At 38.2% G+C, this 26,720-nt stretch overlaps 1 long non-coding RNA gene across 1 annotated transcript in view; it reads left to right on the forward strand.

Annotated features, from left to right (window-relative positions):
• Window positions 1-1,387: 1,387 nt before the first annotated feature.
• The window catches only part of LOC128072560 (uncharacterized), a 63,707-nt gene continuing 38,374 nt past the window's right edge, over window positions 1,388-26,720 (forward strand). Inside the window, exon 1 of the long non-coding RNA XR_008202346.1 lies at window positions 1,388-1,483. This is a non-coding gene — a long non-coding RNA (uncharacterized LOC128072560). The remainder of the gene's footprint in view (window positions 1,484-26,720) is intronic.

Genomic DNA, 26,720 nt, shown 5'->3' on the forward strand with positions numbered 1-26,720 from the left:
TTGTCATCACGGTGACCTACATCAGCTGGCTGTATTTAATTTCTTCACATGACCTCTTGCTCTTGCATAGCAGCCTTCTAGTAGGTAGATGTTTTTGTAGGGCAAAGGTGCTGAGAAAGAGAAGAAAAAGTACCCACTCACCTAGAATGCAGATCATAAAAAACTTTCCCAGAACTGACCGTTCTTAATTTCCTGTGCTGTGTCTGTTTGAAGCATTTCTGGTGAAAAGCCAATATGATCTGTGTTGCTGTTTCTAAACAAATGCCTCCTTATCTGGTAAGGTTATGTTTTCTTTCAGCTTCCCAAGCAATTCTACTTAGAAAGAAAAGCAAATCAAATGTCATTCTTCTCTTCTTTTTTTCGCTTTCATATTATTTTTTCACTGCTAGAAGCAGGAAAAAAAAGCCTAATTTTTTTTTAACATTTACAAAATAATAATACTAATAGTATTATATAGAGATATCTTGTCTGTAAATCAGTGATGAAAGTCAGCCTGGAGTCCACAGAAATAAATGTGCAAATGGCTATATTGAAAATCAATGTGGTTTTGTAAGAGAAGACTGTTTTTAAAATCCTTTGTGCTTATTGCTGCTCTTCTAGTTATGACATTTTACGTTGAATTCTTTGTTTCCGAGAGTTAGTCTGAAAATGTTAGGTCAGGTAACTGCTTTTCCTCCCATTTTCTTTTTTCATCTGCACAAGCGGGCTTTGTGCTCCAGTAAAAGGAATGCACATGACCAATATCTCTGTAGATGACAGTATTGCCTACAGCACAGGCAAAGCAGAGAATGCCCAGCAGTACATCATTTGCCAAACATGACTGGCCTCCGCATCCCTGTGCCTGGTGGAGTATCACACTAGCAGAGGACATAACGTAAAACATGAATGTGGGAAAACCTGGGGCCAAGCTGCTTCAACATATGCTATATTTCCATGTATATGGCACTTTTGACTCCATGGCAGCAGCAAGTTTTCCAGCAGCAGCTTAAGACATTACCATCTCTGGTTGCTTGCGTATACATAGAAGAAGAATATGCTTGTGCCTCAGCTCATCTAGTGAGAACTGGTGGAGATGAAATAGATGCGAAAGATAGATTTGCACTAACTTATGAACTCTGCTGGAATCCTTCTGCAGAGACTGCAGCCTCCCACCAGGCCTGGTAAGAGGCAGGTTGAGGTAAAGACCTGCTACACTGGTGCAGCTGTGTCCTCAGGGCATGGGTCACAGCCCACCTGCTGGTATAGGTGCTGGGAACTATTTAGGAATGGCTCTACTGAGTGGGTCTGGGAAGGTTTGAGATGTTTGTAGTGCTGTGAGTTTGTACTGGGTCTTTTGATAAGAAGGAAGTCACAATTTTTTTTTTTTTCTAATTCAGATTTATGTTTCTGTATTTCAGTTGTCTGTTGGATGGTGGCTTTCCAGGAATTTCTGCTTTGTTCTATGTTGGCATGTGGTATCTTCCAAAATGAGGCCTGGCTTAGGGTAAGAGTAGAAGTGACCCTTGATATTATGCTGTGGTTTAAATCTGATGGTCTGATTTATGGTTTTTTTTTTTTTGTTTTTTTTTTTTTTTAATAGTACATGGTTTTAGGTTCCATCCTATCATGCCCCAAACCTTTGCCTTTCCCATTTGCCTTAAGTCGCTCATGAACAAAAGCTACCTTATTTTTAGATCCTGCAATCTGATGGGCTTCCAAGGTTGCACCTCCTCAGTCAATTTCGTTCCTGTGTAGCTATTCCACTCACATATACACTGTAATCTTTAGTTTCCTTATGTGCATCTGTCAGCAGCATGTGTGTATCTACAGATGTTAAATCACTGAAATGCTGTGATCAGGTCTGTGTGCTTTGTGCAGCCTCCAGTGACTAAGCTTTGCTAAGGAGTGTTTTAGGAAAGCAACCAAAGAAGTTAAGGAAAAAATATTTCATAGGATGTGTGGTAGTAGTCTGTCAAGAAAAAGGAATACTCCAACCCTTCTAAAAGATATGGAAAAGCTGTCAATCTTATGACTGGAGAAAGCTACTCTGATTTTTGTTTGATTACCTGAGAGGTTTCATATATACCATATATCTGTGTTCTTTATGCTTTATATTTTTGTACAGAATTTTGCATGTATGTAATATCAAGTTATCTGTATTTTTTTCCTTTCAGTCTTTCTGTATGTGAAGTGCAGTTTAACACACAAATGTGAAATAATGTAAAATACCTGTTTCACCACATGTTTCAGCATCAGTTATTTTTGGAAGTCATAGCTAATATTTTTGGAAGTCATAGCTAATATTTTTCCTTATTTCTTGCTAGAACATTCACAGTTATGTATTGTGCATAGGAATACTTTCTTCAGTTATGATCTGCTGTGATTTGATTAAAAAAAAATAAATAGAGTGAATTAAAAAAAAAAAACATAATGGTTTGCTATAATTAAATTGACTTATGTTACCCTTGGTCATTTTATCTGAGTAACTTTACATATAAAATGGCAGTGTTCCTTGTGCACAAAAGTTCCTGTAGAATAATTGAGAAAAAATGTAAAAAACATGTTACTCTTCACCAAGTATGGGAAACATAAAATACATCCTCAAAGCAGGCCATTGTTAATTACATTCAGCGTTCAATGCAATGACTGAAAAGGCCACTGTCACCTACTTTGCTGCTTAAAGAAAGGATTTTGGAAGGTGTATTCTTTAGTTTCAGAAATAGTTATATCAGCAAAGGAAATCTCTCTGAAAAGGGAATGAGAGAGAAAACAAAGAGAGATACTCCTTCAAACAATCTATTGGAATGGTGTTCTAGCTGCTTACAATATATTAGATTTTTAGTAAGGAAAAAATTCGGACAAAGCTTTTCATGGTCTATTCTCAGAGATATCACAGCCCATTAGCACCTCTCCTCAAAGGAATGCATTAATGAAGGCTGATTTGGATACCACTATGATGGACATGACATAGAAAAAGCAAGGAAGAAGAAACCTACCAAAACACGGTGATTTGTATTCTCCTTGTTGGCATAGAAAATGAAATAGAGAGCTTCGTATAATCTGACCATGTTCATTGTGTGTGTGGAAAAATGTTGGTTCTCAGTCCGTGTACTGGAATGAGCTGATGCTAAGGATTTAGCTGATGGTACCACTGCTACCACTTCACTAAATGGCAGACCTTTCAGGAGATTCTTTGTGACTGAGATAGCAAGTCCCACGTGATAACTGGCAGAACTTCAGACATATCTATTCTACGTGATGCAATTAGTTAAGCTTGCTGTGAATTGGGTAGGTAAAATATCAGTAATAGATGAACTGCATAAAACATGTTGTATGTGGAGATCTACTTAATCTTGCTGGGCAAACAAGAATGGTTCTTCTTTTGTGCAAGTTAGCTTTGTCTAGACATACCTGTAGCCTCCTCATCCACCTACTACTTCCAGAAGTTTTTCTGCTATGCTCGTCAGTCATTTTATATGCTTTAGAATGCTATGCAATGGCTGTTTAATTATGCAAAGTGAAGGTGTAATTAAATTTCACTGGAACTATAGGGATTTGAATAGGATGAAATAAAATAGGTTTAGTTTTACAAGCTCAGTGTGCCACAGAGGAATTGCAGAGCTCTTTGATTTTCTTTTTTCATATCTATAATTACCTTCAAGGGAATGGTGAGTTTGGGCCCAGTGTTGCTCTCTGTGCTTGTGACAGACAGTGTAGAAAGTTCACTTGTGAAAGTTGTACGTTGACATATACCACTCTAAGATGAGATTTCTTTTTCTTTAAGAAACCTACGAGAGCTGCAGAGGAAAGAGGGGTGGAAAAAAGAAAGAGGAACAGTGCTATTTTCAGACGACACAGTTACTTCCATATTCTAGATATAGTGATGACTTTGAACTACTAAGAATATTGAAGAGTTATATCTTCACAAAGAAAGTCATTTGGTATGTTTAACTTGACAACTACCAGTAGGCAACTACTTCAAGAGCCATTCAGGCTGGCAGCAGGGCTTTCTGCCATTCTGGCACTTCTCTCTGCTGCTTGTTATTCCCACTGGTCTTCCAAAACCTGAATGTGCTGACCTGCAAGTCAGGACAAAAATAAATAAATAAGAATTTATTGTCAACATCCTTACAGTGGAGACAGGAAGAAGCCCCTTTGGGTTCATCTGAATTTCATATTTGATACTATTGTCCTACTAGTTTCTTTAATACTCAACTTCTGTAAACTTTCCATTGTAACTGCCTTAGGTTTTCATTCTTTATGAGACTATCTTGAATAACAGCAAGAATAACTGCTGAATTAAACATTTAAAATTATTTCTGTCACCTTGCCAGTGAATTCAAAATGCTACCCAGTTCCTTTACCTTTCCAGAAATATGATATTATCTCATAACTTGAGCTAGCATATATAATGAAACTGATGATATTTTCTGTCATATGATTAAGCTTTGTGAACAAAACTCTTTGGGGCTTGTGTATGCATGGGCTGTAATTCCTGCAGGGAGCTTACGGCCAAGGTTGCAGGTGACTAAATTGATTTGTGTTCAGAAGTGCTGAATGGGTAGACAGCAAGACTTCCCACCTGGTTCTTGCTTGTCTGATCATTGTTGTTTTATATGTATGTTATTTTTCTCTAGAATGCAGTGCAGATCCTTTTTAATGTTTTAATCTCTATCTGGGCAAGTTCACTGAGGGTCACCTTACAAAAAGACTCATTTTTCATTTCTATGAAAAGAGCTTGTCTACCAAAGAGACAACTTGGCTTGAAAAACTATAATTGCATTTAAATGACACTTCGCAGAAGAAATAAAGAAATACTTAAACAAGAATAAGTACAAACTAGTCAACTTAAAACCACAATAAAAATGGTTTGCCTGCAACTGTTTTCATTCCTGCTGCCCAAAAGTGTGTTACAATACTGTTTATTTTTATGCCTTGTCTCTTTACTCACCTGTGTTGTCCCAGTGCCCACGTTTGTGCTACAGCACATGTAAAGGTGAAAGAAGATTTGTGGTGGTGCTGGCTAGGGGGTGATGTGAGAGGAACACTTTCTACTGTGCTGGAGAAATCTGCTGGGGTGCAGTGTGTCTGAATGGTTCATGTTTTGTGTTAGAAGTGTCTTGTGGGGTGGAAAGCAGAATCAGCAGTGGGCAAGGTACTTGCTCTTTTCTGTATTCTATGAAGAAGGAGAAAAATCAATGATAAGCTCTGGTACATACACTATGTGAACTGAGATGTTTCACGACATGAAAGCACATCTTTTTAAAGTCAGAATGCATTTCTGGTTTGGATGGTGGTTGCCACTAAAGGCTTTATACTAATGCTGTTATTGGGGGCAGCTGTATTATAGCACTACTTACTTATTTATTCACTGTAGTGACAGTTGCATTTCATGTAGCAGCTGCTGAAGCCAAGACTATTCAGCAAGGGCAAAGTGTGATAAGACTTCAATGAGATTTTCTTGTGCAACATTAACGTTGTTTGTTCTTTTTTTTTTTTTTTTTTGTATAGGAACAAATATTTTCCATGGCCATTTCCAAACCTTTCTTTAGTGTTATCAAAGAATTTCTGTAGCCACTAATCAGGAATATCAAATTCACTTCATTTCACTACCCTATGTGTGAATCTATTCTGGCTATATATATTGTATGCATGTTTGTTCACAGACAGCTTTATAAATGCTAAATGAGTGAAAGTCACTAATATAATAGGAACAGCCTACTCCATGTTCTGGACACTTTCAGCTTCTCTTCAGTGTAATGATAGCTCGGTCTCTGGGTAGTGGGTGGAGAAAACCCCGGTGTAGTACACAAATGATTGAGGAAACTCCTGACATATACAGAAAATTATATCTTCTCTGGAAGCCTTATTGATAGCTTCTGAATTTTAACTAAGCATTTGATGGAGAAAGAACGAATTCTGCCTTGGAGGATATCAATGAGATTTTTGGGTTTGTGCAAATGTGACCAGAATGTCTGCAGTTCCAAGGTTTTTATTCTGCTATTATTCATCCAAAGTTTTTTTTTTTTGCCTTTTTTTTTTTTTTTTTAAAGTATAGTGACTTCTATTGTACTGGGAACTAGATCAGACTTGAACAGTTACTTTGTTGTTTGTGAGTTTCTATAGTTATTTTTTATTTCTTCTTCATTTCATTTTTGTGTTGCTATAAAGGGAAGTCTGGCAGCTGTATTCTTGTGAGTGGATACAGTGTGTTTAGTTAACAGAGCAAAAATGTCCATGTTCTGCTTGGCTGAGGAGAGCCTGCAGTGAAGCACCCATGAACATACTTGGGCTGGGTTGTGGCGGCTGGCTTCAGCAACAGCCCTGCTTGAGGTAAAGCCACTGGTTCTGTGGATCATGATGCTTTTGGGCACAGAGTGCAGGTTAGAGATCAGACAGTTCACCACATTTTGCCCTTCCTGCCATAAGTTGCTACCCAAAAATTTTTGGGCTCATTTACTGCTGCACTGTGGTAACTCTAAGAGGAAGTGCTTTTAATCCAGGACTCACTGCCTTGGCTCAAAATAAAGGAGGTGGAGTTGATACTTGCATTTTACATGTCAAAGGCCTATGAAAAGCAGTGCTGTTTTGTCTTTAGTACAGGTGATGTCCATAGGATGCCACCAAAGGGACAAAAGTAGATAGTATTGTACTATCTCAAAATATTGTCCCCTTGCATTTCAGTTTGCATGAGCTGTTATGTTCGTGGATTGCTCCAAAATTAATGCTTCCAGTTTGTTTTTTTGGAAATGATAACAGTACTTGATAGAGCAAATTCTCAGCTACATAAGACCATTTTTCAACATAGGCACTACAACTGGCTATGCATATCCCTCAGCAATTAACAAGAGCCTGCATGCTGCACTTGTAAAAATCTGTACCAGTGGAAATGGCCCACTATCACCAGTGCTGAAATGCATCACTCGCTGCCTCTGTGCACTCACATCCACTGTGTTGTCTCTGTAAACATTCAGCAAGTAGCAATGAATGTCAGTGGGTGCCATTTTTTTCCTGCGTGGAGTAATTCAATGACACTTTGCTTCATTCACACTTCCATGCCAGATGCTATTTTGTCAGACTGCCCCTCAGCTGCCATCTGTCACACAGCAGCAAAATGTAATGGAATATTGGTGGGAAGCTTCAACCTCTACTGCTGTATCACCAACATCCACCTCTGATGTCGTGGGCCAACTTAATAAAACGGGAGGCATTACTTTTGGAGTAGCTCTTATAGCTGTAGTGATGGAAACAAGCTGTGGGACCTGTCCCATTTGGCAGAGCACAGACTTGATCCTGGGGAATCTTGAATATTTGGCTCAGATACATCCCGACAGGGAATGTGGAAACCTTAAATGTCTCCAACAGAACTTGTGTGAGTGTAATCAACCAAATTTTATGAAAATTTGGCACTTTTGCTAGTGCCAAAACCTCTACTGATCTCTTGTCAGCTCTGTGATATAGCCAGCAGTGCTGAACCTTTGCAGTCAGTGGCTGTGCAGGGATGCCCTGCTTGACCCATCATCTGGGCCTGTTAAAAAAAAAAACAACACAAAACTCTCACACACTTTTAATTTCTTTTGAACACTGGTTATAAAAAATAAAATGGCATGCCTGTTTGTCCTGACCTGAGCTTGTCTCAAAGAACCTAAACACACAGGAGGCTTGGCAAGGCTGTTTCTCTACCTAAAGACTTTTACGATAGAGGGGTGTGTAAACATTTTGTTTGCAGGAAGGTGGACTAAAACAAGGGTGGGCTAATTTTTCTCAAGCATATGCATTTACCTTCTATTTTCTAACATGAAAAGCTGGCAGATTTTTTTCCTGTGGAGAAATCTTTTAGAAACAATTTTACCCTGTGTACTCTGAGAAAAAACGTTTCTGTGGTGCCACCTGGAGAAGCCTGAACTTGTTGGGCTAGGTGTTCAGAGAGGGTTTTTTTCTTCACTGAATTATGGTGTGGAATTTCTTCTTTCCATGTTTTTGTTGAGCTTTCTTTTAGGACTGGCAGTTCCCCTGTGTGATATCACAGGTTTTTAAAGTAGCTGATAGCTGTTTGGACCCCCATATCTTGGCCATATTCTGTGCATCTTCTTGCTCCTACGTCGCACAGGTAAAGCAAGCCTCAACAACTCTTTTCTGGCTCCACTGCTTGTTGCAAAAATTCCAGAAAAGCAGTACTATATTTTCTACCTCTACTGCATCTCTTTCCCTTTCCCTTCTCTGGGCTGTATTTCTTTGGAACTGGATGATGCTATTTTCATCATTACCTACATTGGGTCTGACTTTGAAACACACATTTTCACTATGGTGAAACCATCTGCTATGCATGGAGAATTAGCATTACTAGGCATAATGTTTCTTTATAGCTACCTAGAAATGTGCTCAAATAGTGCAGTGTAACCAGAAATAATAGGATTTAAATGACTGTTCAATATGTAGACCTGTAGTAAGACCCTTTGTACATCATCTTTCATTGGCTTACATTATGTCGTATTGAATTTCATTTTAGGTCTGTTTGCTGCTATAGTATGGGACCTGCTATTGTTATTACCTCAGATGTGTGTGCTTTTAATGATAATATTCTAAGATTCAGATATAGTTCAATTTACATGATCTGGACAGTAAATGTGATGTAAGCTGCTTTGTATTTACTGCACAATAAAAGCATGCACGTGGGTAGATACTACAAAGCAGTAAATGTGCTGTAAATCCAGTTTTAACCTTCCAGGTGGAACCTGTTTGCGAAACTATATCTAAGTGTTGTCAGAACTTAGAATAATAGTATTTATAGTCATTCTTCTCATAAATCCATAGCATTTGTAGGTTTCTGAACATGCTGTATACTTTTTCCACAATTGCTATCTCTCTTTAAAGGTCTCTTTTTTCTTTTTCTTGTGCAAACTGCATCACATACAAACCAGGATGCATTCTTTTCATACATGCATGGGCACTGTTAATTTTTTTTTCTTCCTTTTAGCTGATATCACTCTGTATTTTCAAGCCTTAGGTCCATTTAAGAATATTAACTATTTCCTAGCCCATCGTTTATAGGTAGCTACAATCTGTTATATGCAGAATTTAAAATTGAGGCAGAGAGGTTAATTTGCTGTAAATGTCAGTGATACAGAAATAAGCATGAATTAATCATTGCAAGCATCCTTGTAGAACCATTAGTGAAGAATCCTGTTAGACATCTAAGGTATGGGATTTCCCAGATCTCTAAGGTGTGCCACTAATCTTCATGTTTTTTCTGTTTTCTTTTTCTGTGTTCCCGATGATAACTGTTCATTGAGTGATGCATGTTAAGCTGCTATTTGTGTTTCCAAATTGTCTGAATATAAAAACTACTGGTGACGGAAGATACGGGAACAACTTTCCCTTCCTCTCTCCTTCTTTCTTCTGCCAGCCTAGATGCAAGTTGTCAGTATGGAAAGAAGAGAGAATGAATGACTGAAGAAAACTTTGGATACTGAACAGCAGATGAACTTCTTATGTCTCTTTGCTTCCTAGCAGGCTGTGCAGGACCAGGAACCTTTTTTTGAACAGAAAAGAAAAGACTGCTGAGGCCAAAATATTAGTTATAAAATATGCCTCATCACTCTTTTTATTCTGACTGCAATGTTAAGAGAAAAAGTAACTATCTGACATGCTCCTCAGTGTTTTAGGGCAGAATTATAGAGATACCAACTCCATTCTCAGCACACCAAAATGGCAAGCTGTAGCTCATGTCATCACAGAGTAGACCCTCTCTTACCAGTACATTACTGTATTCTTTAATAGCACTTTGTATATCAGAAGAAATACATTGCAGGGAAGAACACAAAAAAGCCTTACCCAAATCAGCCTTGGCTCAAATAAAATAGCTATAGTTCTCCTTGGTTTCTGACTTGTTTTCCTTCCATAAAATTATGCTCACAATAAAGATCAAATCAGTTTTATTTCTCTTTATGTTCCCCCCCACTGCTCCCTACCACAAACATCACAGCTCATGGTTGAAGCACAATCCTGGGTATAGAGTATTGTGAGCATTAAAGGTTCAGCTGAGCACTGTTCTGAGCAGTTGGATAACATTTCTCTCCACCTTTACAAAGAGATGGATGAAAATGCAGAAATCCGATGGGAATTCGTATTACTTAGAGGAGTGGAAGGGTTTGTAAGTCTTATAGTTGATAATAGCAAGTTATGTATGTCTGCCATTTGAAAAAGCAAGTGAAGTACTCAAGGAAAAAAGGATAACTATTGGAAAAGCTCCCACAATAGTGTATCAAAGTACAAGTTGAAAACATTTTTATGTTCAATAGATTGGTCTGCATCAACTTTGTTCTTGTTATTTGAAATCGATAACGTCTTTCACTTGGAAGGCTCCTGTGAAAGAATACTTCTTTCTGTAGCTTTGTTATCCTCTGAAACTGCAAAAACACTTTTCTCCTCTCTCCTCCAGATTTTTTTAATACATTTGGGTCTGCATTGGACCTAAGCAATGTGAAGCATTGAGGCTTAACCTTTTGCAAGAAAGTCTATGACTTGCATGTGAAGCATCATTCAGTTCTATTTTGGTTGCCTCTTGGCTGTGAGTGCTACAGCTTGTGAAGGAAGTTTGGGTACTCTAAATGCATTGCTCTCTAGGATTCACATGGGCAGCTTTTTGGTAAGGCAGTGCTATGAAAGTTTCAAGCCTGTCACAGTTTCGAGTCTGTTTTATGCAAGCTGGTGAAGAGGCAATATGCTTGAACACTGTTATGTGACATTCATAATGGTTACCCTTGAGGTGGGAAGTTTTTACCCTGTCCTGCCCCTTCCAACAAAATTTCCCTGCCCCATAATGATCTTCTGCTCTTCTCCCATCCTCTGTTCCTTCAGAGCTGAGCTCCTATGTTTCTGGTTGGTATATGTACATTGTCTCTTTTTTGTTCGTTAGTCAATTTGTATTTTTTAGTTTAGCAAAATGGTTGGCCACAAATTCCCTTCATGCTGATTCCTATAAATGGTAATAGCCTGACCAGGCTGACCAAAGAGTAACCATGCAGATAGGAAAAAAGTTGCTGCCAAACACATGTGACTGTCATGGAATGCACCAAGAACTCTCTTACTCCTCTGTAGCCCTGCTGACACTGAAGGCAGCTAGAGATAGAGTAGACAAGATGTGAAGAAAAGAACATAATGTTATCCTTGTTGAACAAGATGGATCACTTCTGTTTATTCCTAGAGATACGTAGGATTGCATTTAGGGCTCTTATGAGAAGCAATCACTAATGTCAGCCCCTCTATCCCCTAGAAAATGGACAGACTGTCTCTTTGTGACAAAGACTCTCTGACAGGTATCAAAGCAAGTGAAGCTTGCTGTGTCACGCTTTGCAGGAAATAAAATTGGACTCATTCTATCAATCTCCTTCTCTAACCTTCTTTGGTTTTTCTTCTGCACACTCCAGAGGATGTGATTGTTATTGGATGTATTTGTTTGCCATGTCAGTCGAGTGAGCAGCTTTACTCTGATAATGCTGCAGTTTGTTCCAAGACCTGCTCGTGCTATGTCATGAGTGGACACAGTACCTCATTCCCAGCCTGCAGGTGTGTGTATATGGATAAAAACCTAGCTGTTACTGCTATGGTATCTCCATGGCAGAGTTTCCTTCCGTGTGGTCATTATGGCTTTTGCTTTTGTTCTGGCCTCCATGGCTGCTTTTGACAGAGCTGCAAAAGCTCTGGTGTTCTTGATAGCACCCAGATAGCTGCACAGTGGGGCTGGGAAGTGACTAGGTGCCCTGGTTTAAAGCACCAGGCAGAATTTGAAATCCTCAATCACTTAGATGGAAAGAGGATTTTCACTCTTCATGTTTGTGGATTCTTTGAAATAAACCTAACTCAAATCAGTTTTTCAGTTTAAAAAAGCTCATTCAGCCCAGTAACTAGTTATGTAACACTTGCTAGTGCACAAAGTGCATGAATACAACTAGAAGCAATTCTAGCCTTGTTAACAAATACATACTGTGCAAAGAAAGCCTCTATTCTGAGAATTTTCCCCATATCTTGCTTTTCTTGGATCCAATGAGATCCAGACAGATTTCTGGATCCTATTTAAATCAAACTAGTTGGCATTTGTCTGTCGTTTTGTTAACAGCTTTTTTTTTTGCATAGTGCCACTTCACAAAATGTCTGTGACAGTGCTTGGGGCACCTGCTGCTAGTGACAATAAATAACAGCCCAGGTAATGGCATTGATTTGTGTTCAATGAAGAGAAGTGAAGGAGTTAAAACTTCTCAGAAATGGACTGTAGATGGAACTGAGCCGTGCCGATGCTGAGCCTCTGAGATCTATTAGTTTTGACAACCTCAGTTATTCTGGTGCTTCTCATCATCTGTAAAGTTAACAAGGGCTGATAAGAGATGATGAGGCACCACACGGGTTTGTATTTCAGAACTCATAAATATTTCACAATACCATTTTTCTTACAATCAGATACATTAATTTGTCGACTGTAGATGTTGCTGAATATTCACTTGGTGCAGAGGTTTAACAAAGGCACTGCAAGGATAAACATTTTTAAATCAGAAGATAGAAGCCACGGGTTGTGCTGTGTGCTCAGCTGTTACATGTTTTCCAAGGCATGTTTTAATTTTACTGAAATTGTTGATTTTTTTGACCTGCTTTCTTCCTTGAAAATATATTATGATTCATAGGCACTCCCCTCCTCCAGCTGTATTTTTATCCCTTTTTGGTGTGACTTAGTAATTTCATAGTAGCGAGGCAGATACCCAAGGGTGAATTTAATTTGAAACAAACCTTACTCTTGGCAGAATGATATATTTTTTTTTTTTTGTGAGGGGATCAAACAATGCAACATACAATTTTCTCAGGCTGCACATCACCTGGAGATGCCTCCAACTCAAATTAAGTAAAGGTGCTCTTTGAAGCACAAAACATTTCTGTGAAATATAGTGTGGACAAACTCTCCAAAGTAGCAGTTATTCTTTCTCCTACTATAATAAGATGGAGCACACAAATATCACTTGATTAACAGCTGCAGTATTAATTTCCCTTTTTGGTTGCTTGACTCACAGCAAGAATCATGTCAATGCAGCAGAGAAGCAATTAAATTGATTTTAATCTTTGTCGGGGAAGATAACATGGCTCTTTCTCTTCTCATTTAAATAATTAAAGTTTCAGCAGGTATTATTTCTGGCTTTAAAGAAATTGGTATCTTAATGTAATAAAATCCTTGTAATTATACACTTAATGGGTCCTAATAAGTTAATCATGGTTTTTCATTTAAAATGTTTTTTTTTTTTACTTATTAAACTTTTATTTGCTTTGATGGTTATTCTTTTAAGAGGGTTGAAAATATTAAAAAAATAAAGTTCTGAAGCCTCATCTCTTTCATATTCCTACATAGCCTTTCAAGTTCACAATCAGTGGAATAGTAACATTTCAATATATGCTTCAAAAATTCTTATCCAGTGAAGGTTTCTGTTATGTTACAGTTAATTATTTTGTTGAAAAAGCTTCACATAATGAGGAAAAACAAATATTCTTTTATGTTCCTGTAGAGCAAACTCCAATTCAGCTGGAGTACAGGGAACATTTTCATCCCCTTTGATCCAAGCTGTTAGGCAGTGTTTGGGGTCCTCCAGGTTATTCCCATTAGGTGCAAAAATGGATGGCAGAGTCAGGTGCACCTTTGATGTGGTGCTCTGTTTGCATGAGGTGGATATGCAGTCTCTGTTCCTGCACCCAGAATGAAGGCAGTGTCTTGCCTTACTGAGCTTGGCAGCACTTTACCCCCAGCTCCTTCTTTTGGTAATGACTTGAAATGGTGCACTATTTTTTTTTATTCTCCTTTTGTTTTGATTTCTTCATTTAGAGCAGGAGTGCCCGTCCACCTCATATTGTTTGTTGTTGCATTCTGGCTTGGAAAGGCTTAACCCTTGCGGCTGAGAAAACAGCTTAGCTGACAGCAGACTGCATTTCTTCTAAGATGGAATTCTTTTGCTTTATAATGATTCATTTCATGCAGGAAGAGCCATAGCAAAAGGCTTGGTTGCTTTTTGGAGAGGGGCACTGGTCTGGGAAGGACTGTCCCCAGCTGATTGCAGCACAGAGACCTGCTAAGGACTGCGTGTTCTTTGTGGGTATCTGTGGAAAGTGCATCAGGTGGTGCTGGAAGGGGCAGACCTTCCACGAAGTCTCACTGTTCTGCAAAGTGATGGGCCGTATTCTCTGTCATCTCAAGATCTTTAATATGTATTCGCCCAACACAGTGGCACAAAGTTGTCTGTGTGTGCGCTCGTGTCCCATGCTGTAGGGTTGTCAGATCAAGGGGTTGGGGGCAGCTAGTAATGTGGGCTGGCTTGTGCTTTGAGGGGCTGCAGCCCCCCTCTCCCATGTTCCTTTTTCCAGTGGGGTAGCGGTTGGAGAAAGGTAAACATGCAAAGGAGAAATTGCTTTATGAGTTTTAATACAAGAAGATTTAGAAATAGTTGAGATAGCAAATAATGAAGTTTGGTTTCTCATAATGTGAACTTGGCTTTGTTCTCTCAAAATTCCAGGTTGCTCAGTTACCTTAATGGAAAATGTTTTGTTAGTGATGGTATTATTCAACTTTGAGTTTGTGCTGAAATTGAAGTAGTTTTTGTTTTCAGTACAAATTATGGTAATGATGAGCAACACCACATATAAGCAGCAGGGAGCACACCAGCATCTGATTTATGTCCACGCTCAAGAAGAACATTATACTTCTCTTATTAATTATTGTATCACTAGGATTCTTATGTTTTTTTTCTTTGTCTAGAAAAGGACTTCATGTTTGCTTTTTGAATAGGTATAAAATCTTCTCAACTAAAATATCTTGTTAGCACTGCAATGACTTGGAAGCTATATCAAAGTGATGGATATCTCTTTCCTCAGATTTCATTACTGGAAGTGCTCAACTCAATTTGGATAGGGGACTAGACTTAACAGACAGCAAAGTTACATGAGTGCTGCTCAGGGGGCCTGTGTGTATCCCTATATATCCCAAAGTACTCAAATGGTTTGAAAACAATCGTGAGAGAAGCAGAGAGAAGCACTTGTTCACAGTATCTCTCAGCCTGGTTCTAATATCTCTGCAAGTAAAATTAATGCAATGTGCTTGCTGGACTCAGTATTTACATTTCTTTGTTCGGGAACAATTTTCACTTTCTGAGCTCCAGAAACTGCTGCGTGTGATCGCAGCTATGCACACAACAGTGGTACAAATACATTTTCATAGAGCAAACACAGAAGTGAATTCTGCAGTTCTTCATCTCAGGTTGAAAAGGAACTGCCAGGCTGAATGAGTGAGCTTATCAAGAACAGAAAGATCCCCTCTTCTGTGGGCAAACAGCTAACGTGTTCCATTCCTCTACTGTTTGGGCAGTGCCTCTGTGTTCTGCATAGGTGCAAAAATGTTCATAATCAGACTGAATCTGTTTCACAGGGTCTAATATGACCAATTAACTTAGTCTCATCTCATTTGTATCATTGTGCCATATGGTGTGTGTGCAGGAAGAGACAGCCCAGACAGGAATTTTATGGAGGAGAGTTGCAAATAGGGAAGGGAGAACGAAGCAGGGTTATTAATCAGCAGAGACGGGGTTCTTGATAAATACGTACTGTTTACCCTACGTAGTGAAAAGATACGTAACAGATGCTGAATTCTTTAGTGTGCTTGGCAGTGTAGCATGCTTGATATCAACAGGAGTATGAACAATGTAAGTGATGTAGTATGTGGGAAAGACTACTCTTTAAGAACCAAGTAGGAAAGGATATTTCTTGTTGCCTTGCCTACCGAGTCATTACTGTGAACATTACAGGCAGACTGCAGATAAAAGATAATACTGTCTGAATGGACTGACATTAGCAATTATTGTCTATATTTTACTCTTTGTTTTTCCTCCTTCATAATCTCTGCTCAAAATATGATTGCAATTGCTTTCCTGGTATAAGTTTTTGTAGGACAAATCTACTGTGCTGTGTATGCCCAATTGCATCTTAAGTTCTTGATCAGAAATACAGAGATGTAAACTTCTATCAGAAATGTTATTTTAAGAACGGTATCTTTTTGTCACCTGTGACTCTTAAATGGTAACCAGTGAATATTTACCACTGGCAGTCCAGTGCAGGAATCTGTTTAACTTGTCTAGGCAGTGGATCTAAATGCTGATCTTCTTGTGAGTAACGTAAATGAGAAGGCTTTCAGTATTCTGAGAACTTTGCAGGCTAGATTTTCCTGTTTTCATAGTTCTATCTATGCCTCTTTGCATGTCAGATAAATCCAGAAGCCCCAAACCAGGAACCTGAATTTTTGCTTTCACTTAGAATTTCTCTAAGATTGACATGAAATTGTTTGTGCAATGGAAATCACATAGTAACAGACATCACTTCTCTGAGAGATGGATTTGTCGTGTTTGATGAGGTTCAATTAGGAACCAATTTGGCAAAAAACCCTTTACACTGCATAAGGAGTCATATAAAATATTACAGTCAGCAGAAATCCATAGCAAATGCCTTTAATGAGTCTTCTATATGAAAAGCTATGAACTTACATATCACATATAGCAATACCTCAAATCTTCATCACTGGGTGTATGAGTTGTGTGTTAATAATGCCCACAGTAACCATGTGTGACGCATGCTGTTATCAGAATGCAAAAGATTTTCAATCTTCTTTGTCACTTCACTTATTTGAATATTTTATCTGGAAGTCAGTGATTGAAATCAGCTGGTGTTTGTGTTCAGAATGAAGCTGTACTGCACCTTGCATCTTATCTGTGCTTGAGCCAAACAGCCTCTGCAGACACATTCCTTTTTTTTTTTTTTTCCAGTAGCAAATTCTGATGTTCTAGCAGTAGCATAGAACCAAAATGTTTCTTAGATTCTGCAGATCCAATGGCTTCGATTTCATAGTTGGCCATACCTTACTTTGTTTTAATCTACCTTCCTAGCTCCTCCTTGATATCTCAGGTGAATTTTACTTTTGGAATCTGTAGGATGCTGGCAGCTTGTACAGGAGGGAAGGAAACTGGAATTTCAGATCTCCATCGGGCTCAACATGGCATTTTGGGCCCCTGGCAGTCCTGAATTCCTTGGTGGAATATGTCACACTGCTGGTACTAACAGCATGAGCAGCTGTTTGCAGTTAATTTATGTGTTCCAGACCGAACATGACCACCTTGCTTTTGCCCTCCTTGTGAAATGGCCCGTTCTCAATGCTATGAATAGAGAGTGTTTAAAGTAGCAGTGGGAGGATGTAATGTGGTAATTATCGTGATGGAGGGCAAAAATCTGTTAAAAAAGGCAGAATTGTGGTTGCAGTGCACAGGCCTTTAGGGCACAGTAGTTACAGTAATGGTAAGATGTGAGACTCTGGGGAAGAAGCAGAGAATAGGTACTGACAGTTAGATTTGCTTCTCTCAGCTTTTATGTATTTGTCTGAAGTTTTACTAACAATCACTGTTTTCTTTGCTTTATTTTAAGGCTTTTTTAAAAATCCTGCAGTGCTTTGGAGGAGTAGTAGATGGAGGTGCTTTGTGGAAAAGGGTGTGTTAGTTGCAAAAGAGGCTTTTTGTACACAGAGTTGCATTCAAGGGCAGCTTATGATTCAGCAGGGACACAGAATGCAGTCCACCCACCTGTGTCTTATGTAGTCTATGTTAGAGCAGTGGTTCATTCTTGGCATTCCTCTTCCTACGAACTTGTCCCTCACCTAAGTGTTTGGCTTCTGACATGACCAAATCAGCACCTGCCAGTTCTGGCCCTACTCTCCTTTTGAAATATTTAGCTATTCAGATCGGCTCCCATTCCCATATCTTGTGTATTGTACACTTGGGCTTCAAGTAGTAACTTCATATGGGATCTCCAGGAAACACTTAGCAGCAACTGCTGCTCTTTTCACAAAGGATCCAGCAATTCTGTCATTTCATCCTCAAAATAGTCCTAGACTTATTTCTAGTTTGCTGTGAAATCTGACAAGCATACTTGCCTTACAGCTTTGTTTACACCTCTTCTGAAAGAACAGACCGATAAAGCACAAAAAAACTCTTCTTCAAATGATTGTCTCATTGGCATAATTCAAGTAAGAAAGTCCCTTGACTTTCAGACTTGAGGAACTCACAAGGTGATAAAAGCACCACACTTCTGATTGCATCTTCACAAACTTGTACATTTTCTGCTCTTTGCTGCCCTGTAGGGCAATCTTCATGTACCATATGCTGCTGTGTTTGTGCAGTGGCAGCCAGCAGAACCATAACTGCATGAGCTGACCAAGAACTGTGCAGTGGGTGACTCTGCTCTTCCAGTGTGAGAAGTGGCCACCGGTACTGGTAATCAGTAAATAAAAGTAAATTATGAATTGGCCACAGATGCAACACACATACTATTGCAGTAACCTCTGCAAACTCATGTGTCACTCTTTTTGCTTTTAAATGCATTGCTTTCTCGTATCAGTGAGAACACTGTGTAATACGACATCTTTGAAAAGATAGCTGCACAGATGCACCTGGCTGACATATCTCATTCTGTTTATTAGTTTGTCATAATATCATCTTTCGTTCATCTCTTAACTAAGCTAACTTTCCCCCTATTTCTTAACTGTTCATTGCAAAGATTTTTTCCCCACAAACTGGTAGTGCTTCTTGTTGAACCTCTCTGAACCTATTGTATTTCTACTTAATGTATTTTTTTTTTCTGAAATAATTGACCATGAAGGAATATGGTATCAAGATGAGGAATAATGAGGGCTTTAGTCTTATTTTTCCTCTTATACAACTTAATGGCTGTCACTGGTGATAGGATAGTATCTTCACTATTCATGTTTTCTCCACCAGAAACAGGTCAGAGAAAAGGAAGAAGGTAATAACAGAGGAATAATTTTGACAGAGGCAATATTCTTTCTCACCTTGCTATTTTTTTAGGTAGTACTGACACACTTGTCTGTTGTTTCCCATCTGTGATATTATTAATATCATGATATTTATCTATGAAATAGACAAATTTATCTATGAAATTTACTAATATCATAGTAGCTAATATTTCTCTACTCACATGTAGCTGGGGACCATGAAGTCTAATGCTTAGGCTATGTGGTGTTTTATGTCACGGATGGTCATATAAGTGAAGAACAACTTCTTGTTGTGACCATGCTTAGCTTCTGTATGTGTAATTTCTTTGTGTTTATAACTCATTCCTTGACCTGTATGAATTCTAAGTGAACCCACTTCTGAGATTTAGGAGATGGGAGAAAGAAAACATGGATTAGCTTGAGCCTTGTTGACAGTCTTGCTATCTCCTACAGCTCTCCTTCTTCACCCAAAACTCTCTGCATCTCCAAAACTACTTCTGCTGTCTGTTAAGGGCAGCCCAGTGATCTCCTCTGCAAGGGATGCTGAGGTCTCATCTCCCACTGGCTGCTGCCTGATGGATTTTTGAACAGCAAATCAAATGAATTATTGAGAAACAATTGTGATGTGCCCCAAATAAGAGCATTTTATCTTCCTATAAATATGACTTCAACATTTATAGTTTTGGAAGTCTAATTTAAAAATAATTCAGTGCTTTTCTGTTTAATTCTCTTGTGCTGTTGATCTGGGAGACTTCAAAGCCACAGCAAAAATAAGGTAATAAAAGCAGACAATGGCTATAGTTATATATTGCGTATCATAAATATTTGTCTCTGACTGGTTGCATTTTAGCTGGCTGAGGAAATGTAGCTCACTGAAGGTGGTTACCTTTGTTCGAAGCCAACTGAGACAGCACCAGCACTCAGTAATTATAGCTGTACAGTTTCCAGGAGACTCCTTCTTCACCAGACCTGTCGTCTTGTGTCCCCATTTGTAACACTGTTCATTATATCCAACCTGCTGCCGTCACTCTGGAGCTTTCAAAAGGTATTCTGTGGGCTATCATGCTGCAGGATGTGGATAATGAAATAGTTAGACGTGACTTGTATTATAATAGTCTCACCTAACTTTCATTTGGCTTGAAAAGTAGACTTAAGAGTGAAAGGCATTTTATGTTTTTAATAAGGAGTCTCATACGGTATTACCTGCTGTTTTTCATTGTGTGCCTCTTCTCATGGTTTCCTTTTGAGGCACCTGATAGAAGAAGAGAAGTGAACATCTCTTAATCTTAGAGCTTTGTGAAAAACTGCAGTGGTAATCAACGTTACTGATCAGTAATTTCTAACTGCAGTGAGAGTGACTGAAAGTTTTTACATCTGTATTTTAGTTCTTAAAGAGATAACAGTTTGTTTCCACACACGCACACACACAAAAAAACCTTAAAAAAAATCTATAAATCCCCAAACAAATAATATCTTTAATAATATATTAGTGTATTTATTTACAATATATGTTTACAACCTTGGAAAAATTAGTCCACCTTTGCAGTCTCTTAAGTTAGGCTGTGAAGGCTGCAGTGGAAATGCTATGTCATGGCTTGAACCAGTGATTGAGCACCTGGTGGGAAGGCAGGGCCAACCCAGGGGAGCTCAAGTGTATGTAATGCCTCTGAGTGACTGGAAGGGGTGGAGCCTTAATCCACCCTTTCCCAGACTTCATTTTATTTCAAGGTTAGCTGTGAAGGTGAGGGGATCTTGATGGTACTGGGGTACTTGAGGCCTTCTAAAGGTAAGCAGCTTTTTTGCTTTGTTTCTGTGCTCACGGCTGTTAGGTTCTGCAAATCCTTACTTGCCACAGTACAGGGCTTTGCTGCTCTGCTGTCATTGCTGCACGTTACAAAGGTGTTGAAGGAATTTATGCTGTCCTGTGCTCCTTGTAAAGCTTCAGAAATTCTTACAAGTGTAATGAATGGAGAAAGTATCAAATAACTTTGATAGAAGTGATCCTTAACATAGCTCCAGTCACATCCTTCCTGCTGCAGACCCAGATTGGCACAGGGCTGAGGGCAGGATAAATTGAGAGTGAGGTTGAGCAGGGGAAATAATCGCCGTAGGAAATTGAAAATATAATTAGGATTTCTGAAGTTGTGTTAATAACTGTACCAGGTCAGTTACAGCGAAGAAAACTCTGTTCCCTCAAATGGGCAATTGCACCGTCAGTGGAAGAAAAGTGGTAAACACAGAAGCAACTGATGTGATTGGCTGAAATATGAGCTGGCAGAAAAAAAATCTCTCTCCAGAAAATTTGGAAGTGTCAATGGAGCGAAGCATGTTGAGGAGTGAGCAACTGACTGCCTTCCTCCTTGATTAAGGACATCTGCACTTTGATCTGTACAACCTCTCAGTCCTGTTGCCAACTTGTTTTGAGCATAAAACCAGGGATCCCCCACCAAAAATGCTACTTTTCATGGCATTAGCTCATAATGGTCCTATTTCTTGTAAACTTTAAACTTTTATTTTTTGCACTGTCTTCTACTTAGCATTGTCTTAAGTTCTACCTGAAAGCTGAAAGTGATGGAGCTCACTAATGCTCATAATATTAGTAGACCTGAGTAGAAGGTAGCTTTACTTCACCAGTGGCTTGTTTTGACAATTCTTGGTGGACTGGTTCGAGTACTCATATCAATACTTTGTTGCATAAATGTCTCTTCAGTTCTGCAGAAAATACTCAGGTGATGCTGGATTTCAAGTTTGTTTACTTGATATGGGAAAGACACATGCATGGGAGGAAAGCATACGCCTGACTGTGAAAAGATCTTCATGTTTCTGTTGTTTATAAATGACCAGGGAAGGAACTGTAGACATCCGAATGGTGATGGCTTCAGACAAGAGGAAGTCAAAATTATTTAATTAGATAAATAGTTTACTTATTTGTAGAAACTGAGTGGAGTCCAGCCATTCCTCAGAAGCCTTCTAATCACTACTTCTTGCCTCAGTGTCTCATTCTCAACTTTGCTATTGGTGCAGTTGCAGCAGATAATGGTTTGTTTTCAATTCTTTTAGCCTGGCAGTATCTATGCAGTGTGAAAGGGACCACTGCCTCACTATATTAAACAATTCAACTATTCAATGAAGTATTCTTAATTACAGGAGATTGAGTAAGCTGTAACGTATACTGTGGCTAGTGGATGTTATAATACACTTTTTCTGGACCTGAAAATATTTCTATTGAATGTTGTTTTAAGAAAGGTCTCTGCAATGGAACATAATCGATCCATTGAAGTCACTGATGGAAATGTTTGAATTCAGTAAGACCAAGGTTCAACCCATAGCTTACAAATCAGATAAACAGCTGTAAAATGATTAGATCAGTTACAGGCTACTCTCCAGCATGGTGCTAAAACTTTATGTGACTTAGGCCATCTTGGTAAAGCTGTTATGTTAGAGCTGTGATTGGCCGTCCTGAGCTTCACAGCTGTAAGTGCTGATGGACCTCTTCACCGGTGGTGTTCAGTACTTCTTTAGTGTTTTTGCTTGTGTTGAAAAGGCAGGCGTGGTATTAGTCTAAAACCTTGGTCTATGGGGAAATGACTTGCTGCTCCATGCTCTGTGTAGGAGGACCTCTGGACACTGACATGGATATAATTCACTTTATGTATGGATTTCTTTGAGGTCTGAGTTGCTTATGGAAGAAATAATGTTCCTTGGAAATGTCAGTCAGAACTTTTCATTTTAATAACATGCCTGGTTGAATTCAAAACTGGCATTTTATATTGACACTGCGCATGAACTGACATGTCATTATACACATGCTAACTGAGATTTATAAAATAATAAAATCACTGTGGTTTAAATTTCCACAAAATATTGATGGAAAAGGTGTTATACACTTATGGGAGTAGCTTACTTGCTAATGTGCTTGCCATTTTTTTACTGACCTTATTGTGAATGCAACCTTGCTGCAGGCTTCTGCAAATTGGAACTCTGCTACAGTATTTCTGTTCAGTCAATACCAGCAGAACCACATACTTACAGTAAGAGCACTCTCTTCTTCCTCCCTCACTTCTGGAATACATTAGCCTAATAACCAAAATGACAGTCTGGAATAATACATCTTTATTTATTGATGTATTTCTTGGTTCTGTTCTGTGATAAGAGGCATAGTGACTTCATTCAGGCAGTGTATGACATTGACAATTTCTTCCCACTTCGGTGTTCATCTACCTGAAAGAAAAACAGCTTGAATCAAGAAGAGAGAGTTTTCCTTTATTTGTTATGTTAAAATATAGCTATGTTAAGGAAATGTGAAGGTTCCTGAGGGACGCTTTAGAGGAGGAGAAAATTCCAGGATTAATGTAATAATGATTTAGGAGCTTCATGCTCCTGATACTACCTTTTGTTAAAATTTACTTACTACTTCAGGTACACAACCTAATAATGCTGGTAATGTTATTTCAGTTTGAAATGCTCAAGTGTTTTTCTTACACTTGTTAGATCTCTCAGGGGAAACTGAGGACAGAAGTCTGATTTTTGTATCTACTAAGTTGGAGAGGATGGAATGGTTGAAGGAAGATACCAAGGATGTATTCATTTGGAAAAAAGTTTTCCTTTATTTAATTTCTGAAATGTAAGAACCAAAAATGGGAATGAGATCACTTCATAACAGCTGAAAAGTGTTGTAAAGTGACTAAAAATTGGAGGAGAATTTCATCAGCTCTTTGGTATTATTGTTCAACTGGAAAAGAAAGAAACAAAAAGGCTGACCTTTATCTGAGGTCTTCTAGCGTGTCTTCAGGTGTTCATTTGACAACCGTATCTGGTGATCCTAGGCTGAGGATATCTGAGTTGTAGGGTTGAATTACAATTTTGTAGTTGTAGAAACAAAGTAATTTGTTTATTTTTTTTTTTTAATCAACTCACTGAAAACAATCATTCTAAAAGTGTATCGGTGGCTGGGTATCAAAATCTTGATAATGCACTTAAATAGAAGACCGTGTTTTTAGAGGAGAGTGAATGCTCACAAACTACAACTAAGGAGTTTGTGCTGATTCTTCTGCCTCTATTAATTGAACTGTAGTGGGGTTTACCTTTCCTGGAGATGATTTCTTTTGTATTGAATATAGAGAACATGAAGGCTGAGAATTGTGTATATCTCTGTGCATACTTATTTTTAAAAAGAGAAATAGTTGTTTCTGCAAAAGTAACTTGTAACTTCTTCTGAATTTTCAAGCTGTGTGTAATTTCTGTGTAAGGAATTTCTACTTGTGTTTCAGTAGAGCAAGGTGAGATGGTAGCTGCAGGAATGACCTAACAAATTTTTTGTAGAGGTACTTAATTGGCTATTTATTGGAAGCAACAAATCCAAGAAATATGCCTCTGAAACTGGTAAAGTCAAGTTGCCCTCAAGTGATTGTGTTGAACTGAAGGCTGTGGAAAAAAATACAGATGAGCCAGTCAAAGCCATCCTGGGCAGTAAGTGTCAGGGTCATTAAAGGCATCCTTCAGATACAGTAATGAATTAACTTTCTAAGGTAGTAGAGACAGAAAGTGAGAAAGGAACTGAAACTGTGACACTTGTCTTTGAATTTAAAAAGCACACAGAAATTGAGGGAGAGCAGTACTGAGGTGTTAAGGGAGGCACAGTGAGCTTGTAATGATCTTGTCGCTTGTATTCCACGGTAACGTGCAGTTCTTCCCTTCCTGCAGAGATTTCTATTGAAATTACCTATATCTATTCTCTTCTAATAAACCTGCTTGTAATTAGTTGAACTTGAGTTGGTTTTTGAGATTTTTCTTTGGCAAGCATAACAGAACTAGCTGTTATCAAGAAAAGTGAATCTGATACAACTGCAGAGAGGCTGAACTAGAATAAAAATAGTATTTTGAGATTTTTTTTTTAGAAAAAAATATAGGATGTTTCATTTAACTTTAAAGAAACGGGAGAAAATAACTTGGTGTTTTCCTGTGCTGATGAATAGAAAGACTGCAAGTTGTATGAAATGGTAGTTTGTTTCTATTAGTATAGAAAAAGTATGTTGGTGGGTTAGTGGTGTGTACTGAGCTTGGAAGCATTATAATATACCATGGTTTAAAAGTAAAAGTCATTTTGGTTCAATAAGTTGCTTATAAGTAGCTTTGAAACAAAATAATGGTATTTTAGATGCAAACGTTATGTATTTTGAGGACGTAACGTAAAATAGTTCAATAGTATTCACATGATTAACTACTTTGAACTTGAAACCTAATAGATATTTTCTCCTTTCTTTTTAGAAATGTCGAAGGGGGCCATATTATGAACATTAAAGGAAATAGCAAGACAGACTGTGTTCCTCTAATTCTTTCCAGAATTATGTACAATTTTGCTAATGTTATTGTTCTCCACTCGCCCGCCCCCTCTTTTTGTAGATGTACATGGATTAGTGTGCTAAAATGGAAATGTAATTTAGGGCTAAGCAAGCTATTTCCATGGAAATAAAAATATTGTTGATGTCTTTTTGTTTGAGGAATGTTCTAGAAAACACAATCAGCTTTTCTATCAGAAAAATCACAGTTCTATCTAGAAAATCATAATCTGTCAGTTTAGACACAGACCAGAAATAATGATGATATTTGCAAAGGAATGCTGTGTAAATAGGAACCTTTGTACTAGGATTTTCAGGACTGTAAACAGCTGCTGTTTATATGTGTGTGTATCTATGTACACGTACATATAAATGTCCTAGCATTTAGAACTTTTTGTTATCATTTCAGTTTTCCTTTCAAGACAGTAGATGTTCATCAAACCTAAGCATATCTGTGGGCAACTTCTGCAAGCTTCTCAATGTCATTTGTAGATTTAACCATATAACTAGTTCCACTCAGCAAGTACTGACTATATAAGTGTATATGATCTTTATGAGACTACTGGCTTTCTTGAGATTATTCACAATTGAAACTCTAAAGAAACTTAAATACTTGAATAGTCAATGATAAACTAGTATTATTAAAATGTTAAAATTCATTCTTCTGTTTCATAATGATCTGTGGACATACAGTATTTTTTTTGATGGGTGTATATTGATGGCTCTGGTGAAGCTGAGAAATTATACTGCATCTTAGGTAAAAGCATGTTAGTATTCAGTTTGCTTTTGCTTGATTCTCTTGAGTACTTCTAAATGGTAAATCCAGCACAGGACACGTAAACGTGCCATAATCTGATATAATTACTTGTCTTTATTTATTGAGAAAAATATTCAAAACTGTCTTCATGTGCTCCTGTTATTTGCATTGCCTACGCTAATAAGTGTAAAACTGCTGGACCAAAAGACCGTTGTTAAGCTTTATATTTTTATAAACAAGAGAGAAGGTGAGCCGTTCCCTTCAATGGCACTAGATATAAAACAATATTTACAAAGACTTTATAAATTACAGTTTTTACTGATGAGGCATATTCACGTTGCTGCTCAATTTATTTACTCAAGAGACCAATTTATTTTGCTACCTCAGTGCTAACTGCTTCCATTGACATCCAGGTCTGCTCTGACCAAGCAACTGTGACAAGCTGTTTATTGAACTGTAAACAGGCATTGTCTGACTCTAAACAATGGATTTATCTAATTATGAAGCCCCATGCATCATTTTAGTCCTCTGTTGCTGGATATGCAAACAAGATTTTCACGTTATTAAAAAAATAATTTAAGTCTGGGTACACCAGACAGTTCTGCCCTGCAACTTAATAGACTTGTAACTTGCATCTGAAGAGAACTGAATGTAATGTTCTGACCAAGGTTTGCTAGGAACTATGAATTCCTGGAAAAGGACAAAAAGAGAATTGTCTTTATAGGAAAATATGAGGGAGATAGAATAACTGAACAAATTCATTGCTTATGCTTTAAATGGTTCTTATGTCATC

This window comes from Tympanuchus pallidicinctus, unplaced genomic scaffold, assembly GCF_026119805.1.
Source record: "Tympanuchus pallidicinctus isolate F22 unplaced genomic scaffold, pur_lepc_1.0 scaffold7, whole genome shotgun sequence".
In the NCBI taxonomy this organism is placed as follows: Eukaryota; Metazoa; Chordata; class Aves; order Galliformes; family Phasianidae; genus Tympanuchus; species Tympanuchus pallidicinctus.